This window comes from Petaurus breviceps, unplaced genomic scaffold, assembly GCF_028583685.1.
Source record: "Petaurus breviceps papuanus isolate PSGF00001 unplaced genomic scaffold, PetGlider_PUasm1.0 187, whole genome shotgun sequence".
Classification (NCBI taxonomy): Eukaryota; Metazoa; Chordata; class Mammalia; order Diprotodontia; family Petauridae; genus Petaurus; species Petaurus breviceps.
Genome location: NW_027185799.1, coordinates 5,445,187 through 5,463,743, shown reverse-complemented (window position 1 = coordinate 5,463,743; position 18,557 = coordinate 5,445,187). Strand labels below are relative to the sequence as shown.

Sequence of the window (18,557 nt, the reverse complement as noted above, 5' to 3'; positions counted from 1 at the left end):
TAACTGAGATCCAGACAGATTATGTAACTTCCCCAAAGTTGCATAGATAGTAAGGTAGACTTGATCAAGAGAAAGGCTAGTAAGAAATATTGGTTGTGCATGTTATTCCCTCCTTAAGCCCAATCGGATGAGAGTAAGTTTTATTTATTTCTTCTTACCTCCCTCCTTTTCCCTTCCATTGTGAAACCTTCTTCTTGACTCTTTTATATGAGATAGTTTACCCTACCTATCTATCTCTACCTTTCTCCTCCTAATATATTCCTCTCTCACCCCTTAATTTTAGTTTATTTTTAAGATATTATCCCTTCATATTCAACTCATCCTGTGCACTCTATCTCTCTATCTTTCTTCCAACTATCCTAATATTGAGAAAGGTTTCATGAGTTACAAATATCTTTCCATGTAGGAATGTAAACAATTTAACTTTAAAAATCTCTCATGATTTCTCTTTCCTTTTTATCTTTTCATGCTTCTATTGATTTTTGTACTTGAAAGTCAAATTTTCTATTCAGTTCTGGTCATTTGAGCAAGAATGCTTGAGAATCCTCTATTTCATTTAATTCCCACTTTCCCTCCAAAGTGTTATACTCAATTTTGCTGGGTAGGTGATTCTTGGTCTTAATCCTAGTTCCTCTTTCCTCCAGAATATCATATTCTAAGCCCTTTGATCCTTTAATATGGAAGGTGCTAGATCTTGTGTTATCCTGTTTGTATTTCCACAATATTCAAATTGTTTATTTCTGGTTGCTTGAAATATTTTCTCCTTGACCTAGGAACTCTGATATTTAGCTACAATATTCCTAGGAGTTTTGTTTTGGGGATCTATTCCAAGAGGCGATCTTTGGATTGTTTCGATTTCTATTTTGCCCTCTGGTTATAAAATATCAGCGCAGTTTTCCTTGATAATTTCTTGAAAGATAATGTCTGGGCTCTTTTTTTGATCATGACTTTCAGGTAGTTAAATAATTTTTAAATTTCTTCTCATGGATCTATTTTCCAGATCAGTGGTTTTTCCAATGAGATATTTCACATTGTCTTCTGTTTTTTTTTCATTCTTTTGGTTCTGTTTTATAATTTCTTGATTTCTTATAAAGTCATTAACTTCCATTTACCCCATTCTAATTTTGAAGGAATTATTTTCTTCAGTGAGCTTTTGGCCCTCCTTTTCCGTCTGGCCAATTCTGTATTTTAAGGCATTCTTCTCCTCATTGGTTTCTTGGACCTCTTTTGCCATTTGGGTTAGACTATTTCTTTTTTTTTTTTTACATTTCAATAAATGTGTAATTTTATTTAATCAGTTTTCATTCTAGATCCTTGAGGGATAGAGCATCACTCGGATCCTGTGTCCAATGGCCTTGGCAGGAAGATTGCTCCTGAACTTGGCTCGAACCATTCCACTATTACCATGGGCCCGAGTAACTTTCCCCCAGATAACTCTTGTTCTGTTTGGTTTCCCACCAGGAGTTACTGTGTTGTTTTTGGCTTTGTATATATAAGCACATCTCTTTCCCAAATAGAATTCAGTTTCATCACGCGCATAGACGCCTTCAATTTTCAGAAGAGCTGTATGTTCCCTCTGGTTTCGTAAGGCCTCTCTTGTAGCCAGCAAAAATGGCCTTGGACCACAGTCTTCCAGACATTTTGCTGTTCTAGAAGCCCTGTTTCCAGCAGGCCCCAAGATGGAGGAAAAAAAAGCTAGACTATTTCTTAAGGTATTATTTTCTTCAGTATTTTTTAGGTCTCCTTTAGCAAGCTCTTGATCCATTTTTCATTATTTTCTTGCATCTCTCTCATTTCTCTTCCTAATGTTTTCTCTGCTTCTCTTACTTGACTTTCAAAATCTTTTTGAAATCCTCGATAGCCTGGACCAATTTATCTTTATTTCTTTAAGACTTTTGATTCAGGAGCTTTGATTTTGTTGTCTTCTTCTGGTTGTATGTTTTGATTTTCTTTATCCCCAAAGTAAGATTGTATAGTCTGATTTTTTTTCCTTTGTTTACTCATCTTCCCAGACAAATACCTGACTTTCTAGCTCGTTGTCAGGGTAGAAATTTGCTTCTAGAATGGGTGAGTGTGGGTGTTCTGTCCAAGATTTTGTTACTTTTGTATCAGCCACTCAATCCCCCACCATCTGTGGGCCCTGTGGTCTGGAAGCAGCAGCTTTAATTATTCAGTCCCTTCAGGCATGCCCTGGCATGTCTGTGCTGTCATGGCCCATGCTGGGCTGTGTTCTGCTCCCAGGTCAGTGTGATACACCCTTCCTATTGTCCTTCCAAGTTGTCTTGGACTGGAGACTTACTTCATTCTGTCATTTTTGTGGGTTCTGTAACTCTAGAATTTGTTCAGAGTGATTTTTACAGGTATTCAGAGGGGTTTGAGGAAGATCTCAAGCAAGTCCCTACTCTTACTCTGCCATCTTGGCTCTGCCCCTCAATAATTTGCATATTTATAAGGAATAGCAAATTGTACGTAGTGAATTGGTGGTTTTTTGTGCAGTCATCTTTTTATTGTACTATGTTATGGAAATTCTAATTTTGTTCCATAAATTAAAAAACAAAACAGGGGCAGCCAGGTAGCACAATGAGTAAGAGCACCAGACCCAGTGTTGGCATGACCTGGGGATCGAATCTGGGCTCAGACACTTAGCATCCACCCAGAAACACCTGGCCATGTAATCTTAAGTAAGTTACTTAACCCCAATTGCTTAGGGGTGGCCAGGTGGCTCAGTGAGTAAGAGTACCAGCCCCACTGTTGAGATGACCTGGGGATCGAATCCGGGCTCAGATACTTAGCACCACATCCAGAAATATCTGGCCGTGTAACCTTGAGCAAGTTACTTAACCTCAATTGCTTAAAAAAAACCAAGAAACAAAACAAAAGCAATAGCAAAATAATCATGACTTCAAAATTACCTAGAGGCATATTCACTGTGATATGCAAATGCCTTGAAGTAAGAAGGAGTAGAATAAGCCTTTATGTAGTAGCTATAATGTTTTACGAAATATTAAACATTTAAAAAAATTCATCTCATTTGATTTTTATGGCAACCCCAGAAGCAGGTACTTGTTTTCCCCTTTTTACAGTTGAGGAAAATGAGGCAAACTGAGGTTAAGTAACTTGCTCAAGATCACACAGCTAGTAAGTATCTGAAGGTAGAATTGAACTCTTTTGACCTGACTACAACCCACATACTCTTATGTACTGTACAACCTAGCTTCACTTAATAAACATGAAGTCTATTAATAAGAGTGCCAGGGAAATAGAGAGATAAATAGAAAGAAATAGATGCATAGAAAGATGGAAATGTCTACTTACAAATGTATACAGATGTATATATTTATACACATACATGTGTATATACTTTATATATCATATATATGTAACTTTAATTGCTGAGGCTTCAGAAATTATGATAGGACACATTAAGGGGGAAAAAAAGACGTCATCTGTGTGCATGTGAGGGAGGAAGGGAAATTGAGGGAGGGAGTCTTCACAGATATCCTAGTGTAGTTATCAGCTTGATTAGTATTAGAAAATGGTTTCACTTTTTAAAAAGGAAAAGAAAAGGCCAGTAAATTGCATGAATCCAAAAGACTTTTCCAGAGAGACTTTAGACATCTGTAAAAGGCTTGATATTACTCTGTTCTACCGAGTAGAGTGATATGTTTGCAGTCAGAGGGGAAATAACAGAGGTTTCCTGCAAAAGAAGGTTGGTGAGCTTAAATGTATCATTAAGGAAACTGGCAAGCAAGCAGGAGCTGCCAAATGGCATCAGCTTATGTGACAAATGCTTTTGACTTAAACAAGAAAATGCAAAATTATAAGAGAAATAACTTTTCAGCATGAAAACCTGGAGGCTCTTGGGAATAGATGATGCCAGAAAAATATGAGATTATTGTGTCTGCCAGAATACATTAATCCTATAAATATAGAAGATGCTCTGAGTAAAAAAGATCCTCGAAGACTTAGCAAATTTATGACAGTGATTCTTCAGTTAAATAGCAGAGGCACACAGTAGCAACCAATCATCCATGAGCACCTTGCTCCTTTCCCATCATCAGGTTGTTCCACATATATTCGAATGCCTCCATCTTATAATTTAGAAACCCCTTTTCTGTCCTGATCTGCTACTTATGTAAGTTCTATGTGAATAGCCTTAGGTAGCAGAATTAGTCATTAGACTACAGTTGCATTGTACTTTAGATAAGAAAACAAATAATAAATTTATCACAAAAACAACAGTTTGTCTTCCTGGTGAAGATCATAGTTGCCCTAAACTATTGTAGAATTACAGGATATTGTTTTCTATTAAAAATTTGTGCCAGTTCTGCGGCAAGAATACAAAACTGGAAATCAGAAAATCTGAGTTTGAGGCCTGGCCCTACCATTCATCTAGCTATATTATTTTACAGGAACCATTTACAAGTCCTGGGTTTCAGTTTATCATCTGTAAAAATATTGCTCTGACTACTTCCTATTTATTTTGAGCATTAAATGAAATAATTCATCTCAAGCTATCCTTATTATAATCCTCATTTTAGAGAATACTTTAATTTCATTTTTTTCAATGTCTCTATGGTCCCTAGAACAAGAGAAATTTCTCAGATCATTTTGTTAACTCAACCACTGCTGCTTATTACTGATAAGAATAACAATTAGGACTAATGGAAAGAATAGTATGTTCTCTGTTATTGTTGCTGTTTTTTTTTAACACCAGTGAGGGATATCAGAAGAAAATTATTAATTTATGACAGAAAACAAATTATAATTATCCCATTATAAACTTCCATAACATATTAGTACTACAAGAAGTCATCTCTTGGGGCACATTGTTGTGATAATAATCATTCACAATTAAGTATAGAAAAAAAATTGTGATTTGGGAACCAAAGGAAAGTGTCCAAGGATTTAAAATTGTATTCTACATATTGGAGCTCACTGTTAGAGGCTCATCAGATGATCTGACTGCTCAAGTCACAGTTTTTGAGTATCAACTTCTTCATATTAAAACAAAACAAAACAAAACATGAAGGTGGAAGGAGGTGTTAGATTCAGCTGTCTCTAAATCCCCTGCCATATCTTAGATTCTAATAGTAATAATGACAAGTCTCTAAAACCCTTCAATGGACATGTCGGGATGAAATCCTCATTTGCATAAGTCCATCTTCCATTTGAACACTTAGCAGAAACACTCAATAGTATGACTAAGTAAAACACTTGACCCTTAGTTTCAAATATTAAGATATTTAATTCTGTTTCATAAAATATGAACCTAGTACAGGGACCTTAGAGCCCTAGGTCTCACCTGGAAGATTAATTTGCTAAAACACCAATGCATTTTATCTGTAAAAGAAGAAGTCTTTTCTGCATTGACTTATGTGCCTTCTAATTTATTCAAGTATGTGACTTTGAATTTGACACAATTTATACGATTAACTTACATGAATCTATCTGAATAGGTCTAATATAAGCCATATAAATAATTGTCAACAAAATTATCATTTCAACTGGCTCTTACATATTTCCTTAAATGTAAATGAAAAATATATGTGGGTGACCACATATATGCATATATGTACACATATGCATGTAATGTACACAGGTACATTAATAATTTCAGACAAAACTTTTATATTCTGGTTGTTAAAATGATTGAGTGAAGACAGAAACGCAAGCGCCCCAAGCCTGAACATTTCCTAATTGTGATGAGACATAACCAGATTCAGTGAGATCCTCTGACAATGAAGCATTTTGTCATTTCTTGGTCATCTGAATGGAGAGGCTGCCAGCAGAATGGAAGAGCAGATGGGAAAATACAGCACTGCATCTCAGGGGAGAATTCCGCCTGACAGTATGTCCATTGCTTTAACTGTTATGATACCTCACTGGAGGAAGATTGTCAGGACAATTTAAATGTCTTGAGGTTCAAGTTTAATGAATATATACTCCACAGTTCTCACTTTAAAAAAGAAAACAATGACTAAGATTCACACAATGATATCCCAAGTTTACATGTTTTAAAGAGCTTTATTGTAGAGTGGCAATTAGAGTGCATCATTTGCTATATAACAAAATGAGAACATAATAAAAATAGAGGCAGGCTTGGCCTGAAAGAATGATAAGTTCATATATTTTGGAGGTTTATATGAGAAATTTGTGAGGCTTTTAGAACAGATGTGAACTCTGTAGCTCTATGGTATATGGTATGTGATCCAGAAAGGACTAGAATATATATATTAAATCCCCTCACCCTTTCCCCCATAAAAATCTCTGATATAATAACCTGATTTTTATGCCCAAACAACCGAAAGCCCAACACAGTCTGCTGATGAGAATATCTTTTTTGGAGTCTGAGAATGACAATAAATGTGCAACAGCTGAGCATGGGAGGCAGAAAAGACAGAGAGCTACTTACAGGTCTCAGGTACTACCTGAACTTATATAGGAAATTTCAGGATGTTCTCCCATCCCTGCTATTCACTAGACCCCTGGGTAGAAACTGGTCCCTGGGTATGATGAAAGAAGGAACAGGACCAAGATTTATTGTTGAAGTCAAATTGATTGATTCTTGATTTGCTTTGAGAAATCTAGGACTGAGTGAGAAGGAAAGATAATGGCAGCACAAATAAAACTCAGCTCAGTGTCTGGGACATAGGGAATGAAAAGGAGTTGAGAAAATAAACTGAGTCAGAGAAGATTCATTATTAGTTGTAGCTAGGTTCTGGAGATCACCAGGTGTGTGAGTATTTGGTGTGAGTAAGAGAATGTTCAAGAGCAGAGGCATGGAAAAAGATATTGATTTGGTTGTGTCTTAGTGGAACTCAATAATATAGCATCTGAGGGGCAAAAAAAAAAAAGATAATCCAGGCAGATATTAAAGTCAGCCTGGTTGCCAGAAGGGAAGCTTGTAATAAAAAAAAGAGTTGATTAAGAACATAATGGAAATACATATGAGGTTCTCATCACTTTGCTTAGGAAAGCCAAGAGATAATTTTGCCATCTTTGCTTTGATAAATAAAAATATGGATAATTTTACAAGTATTTAGAATAATTTCTTTCTCTTAAAATAAAATTCTATCTTTGTTATGATGAATTTCAAAGCTTATACTTCAGTATTAAATTTTAAATATCATATAGTCTTTATGAATTTTGGACAACTTGGGTCTTAGGAATTAAAGTAGGAATTTATTGTTGTTGTCTTGATGATTTCCAATCAAATTCCAGTCAACTCAAAAGTGACTACTGTGGGTCAGTTACTAGGCTGAGGGCCAGGGACAGAAATAAGCAAAAGAAAGACAGTCCCTGCCTTCAAGAAGCTTACAGCCTAATGGAGGAAGAGTATACATTAAAAAACAAAAACAACAACAAAAAAAAACTTGTCACCAGACTGTTGGTATTGGACTTTAGGGCTGTTTGACCATAAAATGTGGCTATACTATTAGAGAATAATATGAGGTAAAGGGTGGAGGATCAAACCTAAAAGGATCTTGAAAAGCAGAGATGGTGGGAAGGAGTGATAGATAATGACAATAGGAGGTATCCTGTCCTGTGGAGTTCAAAACAAGCAAAGTTGCAGATGGGAATTTGAACAGCTTGGAATTTCATTTTTGCCCTCTATAAAGGAAGATTTTCAAAATTTACTATGCCAGCCCTCCAATAAGATGAGAAAGGAAGCTGTGGGTGGAGGAAGTGGTTTCGATCCGGAGTTTTAAGTTAGCAGCATGATGATGAGATTAGAAGAGTTCTATTTGATCCTAGGAGGAACATCTGGCTCCATAGAATTGAAACCAAGTGTATCTGCAGATGAATAGAACATAAATTGCAAACTCAGAGATGGTTCAGATTCTGTTTCTGACACGGGTATAACCATGGGCAAGCCATTTAACCCTTCATTGCTCAAAGCTAAATGTTTTAGAAAAAAAAAGTACCAAACTACATTAGAAAAGAAAGCTTCCTTACCCATGAATTCCTTGCTATCAATGAAATCACAAGTCCAGTCCCTATTTATATCTCTCTCTAGTTTTCCCTTACTGTCTTCACCTTATTTAAATGGGCATATTTACTTACTTTCTTACAAAGGGATTTGTAGAGGTTGTGATTTCAGAGTCCAGACTGTGATTTGAGTACTGCTTGTTTCCTAGAAGGAAGATCAAGGAAAAGGAACAATTGGAGACAATATCAGATACTGTGTTAGGCACAAGGAATAAATTCATTTTAAAATGAGAAAATTATAAAGTCCTGCAATGACTATTTTTTGTTTGCTACTTTGTTTTTTTTTTAAGAGAAACAATAGCAAAACTACAAATGGAGTATAGATGGCTTAGTATAAATATACGTGAAAAAATATTAGAAGTTTTCAATTAACCCTAAACTTAATATGATCCTGTTATGTGATGTAGATACTAAGAAAGCTAATGTAAACTTATATTCCCTTAACAGTAACATACTGTCCAATATATTGCAAATAACAAGTCCAATTTCTCATAAGTTAGTTGGACACATCTGGAATAGTATTTCAATTATGAACATAGTTAGAATGACAAAATAGAGTGTGTCTAAAGGTAGGCAACCAGGATTGTGAAAAGCCTAAAACACATCATATAGAAACAAAGTTGAGTGAAAGAGGAATGCTTAGCCTAGAAGAGAAAAAGTCCAGGATGCAGAGTATCTTCTAATAATTGAAAAGGTGTCTTGAGAAAGGTAAATAAATATCTTTGAATGTTGTTCCTGAAAGCAGAAGTGGAACTTGTGGGTGGAAGATACAAGGTGTCAGATTTCTAAACATTTTTAAAACTTTTTAATTTGCGTTTTCGAAAAATGAATAGCTAAATTGAAAAGAACAAAGTTTCCCACATTTCAGCAGAGTACAGATGACTCTTTCTCAGGGATTGCATTGAAATAATTCCTGTTTATAAGAAGGTAGAAAATGATTACCCCTACTTTCCCTTCCAGTACTTAAAACTACCGAAGGAAATAAATTTGACAGAAATAATATTAATGTAGGAGGTATCCATTAATTATCAGGAAAAAAGGGAGAGAATATGGAGTAATATTCATAACCTATATATGTGTCTATATATCTGTACGTTTGTATGTATATGTGTGTGTGAATCGCTTATATATATATATGTATATATGTGTGTGTATACATATATATGATATACTCAGGATAAGTTCAAATGAACTTGAAATTTGTAATTAAGCAACAACAATAATGTTATATAATTGGTTTCATTGTCACTAGATAGGATGAGACTAATAATTGGATTATGATAATGGAAGAGTTCTTGATCAAAAGATGCAGATTTTAGAAAGGCCCAAGGAGAAACATAATATAGCAAGAAAGCATATGCTTGCATAGAAAGCACATAAACCTAGAGGAGGGGTAGTGAAAAAACAAACAAAAAAATGGATCAGGCAACAGGGAAAAAGCAAAAGTTTGGCAAAAAAAATGATTGGTGAAAGAACATTCCCTTTATAGGGAAGTGATATCTTACTGATATTTTTTCTTGTCAGATAGTAGAGGAAACAGTGAAAGGAATTACCACTCTGGACTTAATTCTGGTCAAGAAAGAATCAGTTTGTGATGGAAACCTTGAGAGAAAGTGATAATGGTATTTTAGAGTTTGTATTAACCGAGGAGGATATATGGGTCATGGTGCAACATAAACTTCAGGAAAGATGTTTCAAGAAGTACAGAGAAGGAAATTGGTAAAATAGAGAACAATAATTCTAAAGGAGAACAATCAAAAGGAATGCAGGTTCATTTTCTAGAAGAAAAATGAAGTAAAATAAAAGATAATTTTGATAAACAAAGGGAAAATAACCAAAGAAACTAATATTGTTGCATAAAGTGTCCATTATTAGTTTAGATTTTTAAAACAATCTAATAAATGGGATTAGTGGCAATCTAGGAGTCGCATTATTCCAAATATAGATTGTTGTATTTGGAATCAGGAATATCTGAGATCATTTTGTACCTCAGACAATTAACAGCTGTGTGATCTGGGCACATTACTTAATCTGATTTGGCTGCAGTTTGCACATCTATAAAATGGGAATAATTATAGTACCTTTCTCACAGAGTTATCATGAGGATTAAATGAGGTAATATGTGTATTTTGCGAATTTTAAAGTGCTATATCACTCCATCATTATCATCATCATCATCTTCATCATTTTCTTCTTCTTTAAAACACATAGATAAGAACAAATATAATGTTGAAATAAATCTGTAGGAATTACATTTGAAAAGTTCAATCTATAGATTGACCTAAGACTTGCAAAACAAAATGCTAAGGATCATTAAAATAGTGTTTCAAAATATATATGTAAACAAATGAAAGGTCTATAGTCATTACTTAGAATATATAGTAATAATCAATCAACAAACATTTGTTAAGTGACAATTATGAATTAAGCCTTGAAGATACAAAGCCAACAGTGAAACTGTCCTAATCTCAAAGGGCTTATATACTGTCAGGAGAGACAAGGTGTACATACACAGGTATATGGGAGATGCTGTGATGTATCTTCCCCCACCACACCCCACATAAACACCAACTCAGTTAATTAACAAAATATGGTCTCATGATATAGTTTTAATTTGTTAGAATGATATTACATTCTGTGATCCTTTCTGTAATTGAGTAAAGTATAACTTAGTAGGCTAAATAAACAAATTAGACATGCCCTTAGAGACTGGGAATACCTAAGTCCTAGATATGGTTAAGGAACTTAAATATGGCGAGGGAGAGAGTACAAAATGGGTGCTGCCTATGGAGGAGACCCCTAAAGCAGGGTTCTCAACTTCTTCTTCATATCAGCCATGGGATTTTGATGGGGAGTTACTTGACCACTCAGTTGGAGACATTACATTTTGAGGCTTGTCTCCATCTTGACTCTTACAGCAACATGCTCACAACTCATAAAGGGATCATAGGTGCTGCACCTTTCTTGAATCAAAACTTCATCATGTGTGACTGCATTCAGTGAATATATAAACTTAAATTTGGGAAGGAGGAGGAGTTACCTCCCCTAACCTCAATTACATAGTCATATCTAAAATAGATATATAATGAGGATCTGATGCATTGCAGAATATCTCGGATGGTGTCACCCCATGTGGATGCTAGGAAACAGATGGCATCTCTTGCTGTGGAGGAAACTAGGGAACTTGTTTATAGGAGAATCATGATGGCATATAAGGTGATTTCATTTGAGAGACTACAGATTATGCGTGCACATTTTGTATCTGATTTCAAATGATGAACCACAGGTTTGGGAAGAAAACATTTTGATTGTCTGAGTAGCCAGGACTGTCAGTGCCTTTGAAAGGGCTTGATTCAGCTTTGGCCTTCCTTCCACTATTCTGTCTTTAGCCATGCTGGTGGTGGGCAGTGTCAGGTGAGAGACCATGATGTGAGGGGGAGAGTTGTAGGGCCTTCTCCTCTGAGACTATATGGCACTAATCAACAGAGCCTCCTTGGCTTCTTTCTTCTTTCTTTTCCATTCTGTGTGGAGGGAATATAGCTTCTGACCATGGGAGAAGGAATCACAGGAATCCTGAAGTTACAATTCAGGTGGAATATTGCAACCTTGAGGAACAAGGGGAGATCTCTGGGAGTGGCATTAGTGAGCCCAGCTCAATAGACCAACTCATATGATATTGATATTCCCTTCTGCCATTCACTTGAGGCCAGTGTTATGTAAGTACTGAGCTAAGTTTTAAGCCTTCTCTCTCAGAGACCAACATGAAGTGGGGAAAAGCATGGTTTGAAAGTATTAAGAAATGCTTATATATCTGTTCTTGTGATACACTAGTTTATAGGCCTAATCCCCACACTTCCAAAAGGCCAAATATTATGGGTGGAGATTATGTCCCTAATGTGGTAGGGGTAAATGTTTGTATTTTCTTGCTATGACTTTGAAGTAAATATCCCTTTGCAAAAATCCAGTTAATGTTAAGTGATTCAATGGAATTGGACTACTGATAACTATTGCACTAACAATTGGAAGAGACGTATCTGGTAGGACTCTACAGTAAAGCCAAGCATGAGCAGCTTTCCCGAGGACTGCAGCTGTGAACAGCTTTAAGGTCCTGATTGCATAGTATAGTGAACTCTCTAGTTATTCAGCACTAAATTAAAGCAAAACATTCACAGAAACCAAAATTACAACATTCACAATGTTATAACTTATCACTAAAGTGGCCACATAGTTTTTACCAAAGTGTCCATATAATTTTAAACAAAAGAGTAGCTAAAAACCATAAAAAGAGAATGTAAATTGCCTGGCTCTGAGACAGTGGGTCCAGGGCACATATACTACCAATATAAATTAATTGTAGGGAAAAGGAATATCAACAAGAGGAATCAGGAAAGGATTCATGCAGAAGTATTATTTGAACTGACTTTTGAAAGACACCAGATATCCTAGGAAGTAGAAGTTAGAAAAAAGAGAAATAATAATTGAAACATAGAAAATTGAATTATTAAACTTCCTTTATTGCACTTTTTTCTGTCAGGGAAAATGATTTTCAAAACAGAAATGGTTGGATATTCAAATAAAATAAGAATGATCACAGACTCCCAGAGTTAGATCTGGGAAGGATCTTAAAGTTCACCTACTGCCTCTGTACTTTTTCAGTAAAGGAAATAGAGACTCAGAGGAGTGAAATAATTGAACCCAGGATTCAAATTCAGTACTGATATCGCTAATTTCATCCTTCCAAGTTCACTATTCTTTCTTACTGCACCACAATGTGATGAACTCATATGCTGCCTCTAAAAGCACTTTTTAATCATAAAATTTTGAACACATGTAAATTGCTATTGTTGCTGGCCAATTGTAACTAATGCATGTCATACCCAAATGCATTTCTTATCCTATGCTTTCATATCTAACATCCAAGAAAATGCAAGTCTATCATCCTTAACCATAGAATAGTAAGATTCATATATATTTTGGAAAGCATTTCCATGTGGGGACCAATCTGCTTAAAAGAATAAGCAGAATAATTGCCCACATGTATAACCTATATCACATGCTTGCTATCTCAAGGGGAGGGGAAAGGAGGATGGGAAAGAGGAAGAGAGGGATTTTGGAATTCAAATTTTTTTGAAAAGTGTTAATTTTTTACATGTTGTTGAAAAAAATATTACTTAAAATTAAAAAGAATAGAAGGAGCAAAAAGCATGGTCTATTAAATCCAAGGGATCCTGGTGGCATGTTTGCAGTGGGATTGTTGCTATATGGAAATGCTGACAGTTTAAAAGGCTGAAACAGGATGAACTTAAAACACCTGGTTTCCTTTCCTAGCAGGAGAAAAATGGTGATAAAACAACAGGCATTTTTTTTTTTTTTTTTAAGATTTTGATTTAAGGTGTTAGGGACTTTCTTGGCTCCATCAATGCATAGTTGTCACTAAGCAACAAATACGTGGTGCTCACAACTGGTTAACTCAATTTGAATGGTTAAACCTTATAACACAAAGTGCAATCGTGTACTACATCACAAAGCAATACAGCAAAATTCAACACTTATGAAGCAGCTACTTTTTTTCACACAATTTAGCTAATTGGCATGGAACTAAAGTTAGATAAAACTTTACTCCTGTATTTATGGAGTTCATAGAGGCAGAACTGCATAGGTGAAATTATGATAGACCCAGAGTCAGGGGAGAACAGATTTGGAATTACACCTCTGACATTTGCTCATTGTACGAACATAGGCAAGAGTCTCAATAATGCTGAGTCTTGATTTCATCATTAAAATATGAATGAGGGTAAGTACTACATGTGTCTTTCACAGCATTACTCTATTATGAGGATCAGGTGAAATGATAAGTGTTGAACAACAGATAAATGTCATTATATATACAATCTAGTAGGACAATGCAAATTAATATATTATACAATAGTACATGAGAAGTGCATTCAAATTATATGCAACTGAGAGGTAGGTGAGGTCACAGATAGAAACAGTTATTTTATCCTTTAAGTATGGTGTTTGTTAGCAATAGCAAGATCAGATTTTGGGTGGATCCTCTCTGGTGAACTTTTAGGCAGGCATGAATGGCTTAGTCTTCTTCATTAGAGAAAATACCTGCCTTACATCAATAACATCACAGATCCATCAGTGCAATTGAATTTGAGTAAGGCATGTTCAGTCAACAGCTTAGGTCCTTTTGGGAAATGAAATGAAAGTGATTTAAGTGGTTGGGTGCTACGGGCAATGTCACTTTCTACATAATTGGTTGAACTGATTAAGAGATATGGCAAATCCCAGCAAGACATCTCTTTGTAAAGGAAATTGATGGCTATGGAGAGTACAGTGATAAATTTTAAGAACCCACTCATTAGTTATTAAGCCTTTTCTCTAAGGCTCTACAATTTCTAAAAAAGGTAAACCATTTACTGCATATTTTTTTGCTATGTAGAGAAATCCAGCTGCATACACACACACACACACACACACAACTTTTCCTTACTATAAAAACTGTTTTGATTGCTACTATATAGGTGAGTGTAAAAATAATAACAATTTATATTTAGACATAAAAATACTTTCAGTCAATAAGGAAACTTTATCCCTCCAAAAATATATCAATGAACATAGAGATGAAAAACTTTTTGTATCTTTTTTCTCTCTTTCCATTATCCCTAATATCCAATTAGTCACCAAGTTGAATTGATCTTCCTTTTTTGCAATGTATCTCAAATTCTTCTCTTCCTTTCATTTCCCACCGACTTGAAAGACAGTGAGGTCTTTCATTAAAACACATCTAGACTAAAGAATCTTTGTGTCTCTGCTATATGGGCCTTTTAAATCATACCACTTACAACTTAGAATTTCCTGGATTTTCTGTATGCTAGTGTATGACTAGGCAAGTCATTTATGTACCCTCTTAGAGCCTCAGTGTCTTTATCGCTAGAGATGACTAAGGAGATTAAGTAAGAAGGCACCCAGCTGCCTCTCATCAGTTCAAGTCACCAGGCCCAGAAGAAATTGCCTCATATTGTTCAATACCACCCTATTTCCTCTAGGATAAAATTCAGTCTTCTGTTTGTCAATGCAAAATCTTTCACAATGTACCTGTGTCCTACCTTCCTAGTGTACAATTACTGTGCATTAGTCTTCCTGTGCTCTCAGTTTTAGTCAATTTGACCTTCTTTATTTTCTCTGTATGTGCCACTTCATTTTCTCCCTTTTATTCCTTCCTTTAGGTATGTTTATGCCTTGAATGACATATCCCAATTCTTTGAATTCCTAAGTTCCTTCAAAAATGTCATTTACAAGGAGAACTGCCCTTACATTCTGAGTCACCTTTCCTCTACATAGAAATTTTCCCAATATTTTCTTTGCACATATTTCATATTTACTTGCTGGTATTGATGGTGATGACCTCCTCCCCCTTCCAACTTAAAAAAAAAGTCCTTTGTGGAAGGTACTATTTTTTTACCTTTTCTTTTTTTCTTTCATTTACTTTTGCCTTTTTTCCCTTTTCTGTCCTTTTCTTCCTGTATTTTTTCTTTCCTTCCTTCCTTCTTATGCTCCCTTTTTTCCTCTTTATTTTTATTTTTTTCCCTATGTATCCACAAAATTCTATACCAAAGTCATAACAATGAAGGAAGTAATGAAGGAATAAATTATTAAATACTTATTAAAAAGCACTAAGTTAAGTGCTAGGGATACAAATGGAAAAGTAAGACATTAATTGATCTTATATTCTAATGAGTAAGTCAGCACAAATGGAGTGTTTTAGCTGCAAATCAGAAAAAAAAATTCATGGTACTTAGGGTGCAGGAACAAAGCATAAGTTAATGCTTCTTCCTTAATGTTATTTTCATTAATAAAATGACACCTTTTTCTGAAGTTGAGCCATTTGACCTTATCAAGGACTTTCATGATAAGAACTTTCTTTGGGGGCCTTTAGCAGTTGTTAGTGTATTGCCTACTGGAGCTGCTGCCTGGCTTTACCTTCATAGATGGTGCTTCCCGGGATGATTCCTGAGGATTTAATGGTACAAGCATAGCTATTCCCCAGGCTCTGGGTTTCAGGGTCCTGGGTTGTTTCCATAAGGATCTGAGGGGAAATGGCCAAAGCGGTGATGGAAGACTGATTTGCCTGACACATATTGCCTCTATGTTTATATTGCTTGTAGTGCCTTTATGTTTCAGCTAGGTTGCTTTGCCTGTATTGTATTATAAGACATCATATCATGAATGTGACTGAGTTCTCAAAGCAGAGTATAATTTGGTGAGACTTTAGCATGCTGAAAAGATTTTGAGTACACATTCAGCATCAATCTGTGTCTACTGTCCAAGAACCAGACTCATTAAAAATAGAGAGGAACATCATCAGTGGTTAGTGAATTAATTGACCGTAATGACCCATAGGGGGGAAACAGATTTTAAAAGAGCACACAGTCTTTTAAAATGCCCTTCTGCTTTTCATAGTGAATATGGAACAAAATGGGGCATATGATGCTAAGTATTTTATGGTTTTCAAAGTAGCAATTAAACATTAACTTAGTGACAGCACTTCAGACATGAAACGTGCTAACAACCAACAAATTGACCTGAAAGTTGAATAACTGGTGGAGCCAAGGTGGTAGAAAGGAAGCAGTAACTTTTCTAAGCTCCTCCATGAATCTTGTCACTAAACCTTAAAAAGTGAATCTGAACAGATTTCAGAGTGACAGAATCCATTGGGAGATGGAGAGTAGAAAAATCCAGCTCAGGAAAGTGCCCACATAGGTCTGGGTAAGGGGAATGCAGCTGCACCAGCATGGACTAGAGAGCAGACTACAGCAGAGTGAGAGCTCCAGCCAGGAGACTCATCCACCTGGAGGGTGATTCACAACCATCTCACCAAGGGACTGGAGACTCAGTCTCAGCTAGGTAAGAGAAAGCACATGGCCCACAGCAGAGACAGCAGCTTCTCCTGGGGCTATCAGCCCACATCCTGGAAGTTTAAAAATCATCTACCTGAATTTCCAGAAGCCAAGATGGTAAAGCAAACCTTAGCTCCTCAGATTCCCCCTCCCTGACCCAGAAAACCCAGAGATAAATGTCCCACCCTGAGTAAAATCCTGAAATAGTAGAAATAGCCTCAGGCTTAGGAGTCACTGAAAAGGGTGCAAATGAGGCAATAAGGAGTCTGAAGTGAAGGGCAGGAAGGGTCCCAACAAGCTCCTATACCAGCTGACCAGCAGGAGATCTAGAAGCCCAGGGTGGTGGAGCCAGCAAGGACTAACAACAGAAGCCCAGATATGCCTTAGCACCACCAGGAAAATCTGTGGACACCAGCTTCTGAGCCTGTCTGAGCTGTAGCCCAGGGACATGGAGACAGAAATCTAAAATAGCCAGACTACCCCTCCCCCACAGATTACTCTGTGAGCCTCAGGGTAACTCAGGGGAAACAATGAGAGTGCTGGCCTTGGCCTCAGTCTAGAAACCCAGAGGTTACATTACACAAAGTCAACAACCAGGCACCTAGCTCCCAGCCTGAGAAGTATGGATCAAAGTCCTCTGTACCCCAGAAGCAAAAATATGCTTTAAAGGTCAGGAAATAGGCAAAAACAATGGGCTATAAGCAACTTGCAAAAGCAAGATGAAAGACAAATGAACCCTATTATTGTGAACAAAAAGAATCACTTTCAGGAGACACCATGGACTCTGTAACCACACCTGAGACCACAGAAGGAAATATGAACTGGTCTCAAGCCCAAAAAGCATTCTTGGAGGAGCTTAAGAAAGATTTAAAAAGCCACATTAGAGAGTTAGAAGATAAATTTAAATCTACAGTGACCAAATTGGAAAAAAAAAATATCTCACTGAAGAAAACAAATCCTTAAAAATAAAAATTTGTGAACTGGGACAAGAGGTCCAAAATCTAACTGGAGAAAAAAGCTCCCTAAAAAAAGGAATTTCAAAAACTAAGGAAAATTATTCACTAAAAATTAGAATCAATGAAATTAAAGCTAAGGACCCTTTGATGCATCAAGAGTTAGTCAAGCAAAACATGAAGATTGAAAAATTAGAAGAAAGTGTAAAGGGGCGGCCAGGTAGCACAGCGAATAAGAGCACTGGTTCCAGTGTCGAGATGAGCTGGGGATCAAATCCAGGCTCAGACACGTAGCACCACACCCAGAAATAACTGGCCGTGTAACCTTGAGCAAGTTACTTAACCCCAATTGCTTTAAAAAAAGAAGAAGAAAGTATAAAATAACTCACTGGAAAAACAACTGACCTGGAGAACAGATCCAGGAGAGATAACCTAAGAATTATTGGTTTACCAGAAAGACAGGATGAAAAAATCAGCCTGTACAACATCCTCCAAGAGATTGTCAAAGAAAATTGTCCTGAAGTCCTAGAATCAGAGGGTAAAATAGTTGTCCTAAAGCATTCACCAGACTCCTCCTGAAAGAGATCCCAAATTGAAAACTCCAAGAAATATAGTAACTGAATTCCACAATTAGAATCTCAAGGAGGAAATACTTCAAGCAGTCAAAAAGAAACAATTCAAATATTGTGGAACTCGAGTCAGGATT

The 18,557-nt window shown here is 36.2% G+C and overlaps 1 pseudogene; it reads right to left on the bottom strand.

The window, feature by feature from the left end:
• Positions 1–1,247: 1,247 nt before the first annotated feature.
• LOC138163085 (large ribosomal subunit protein eL33 pseudogene) lies at positions 1,248–1,668 on the bottom strand (annotated as a pseudogene).
• Positions 1,669–18,557: the final 16,889 nt, after the last annotated feature.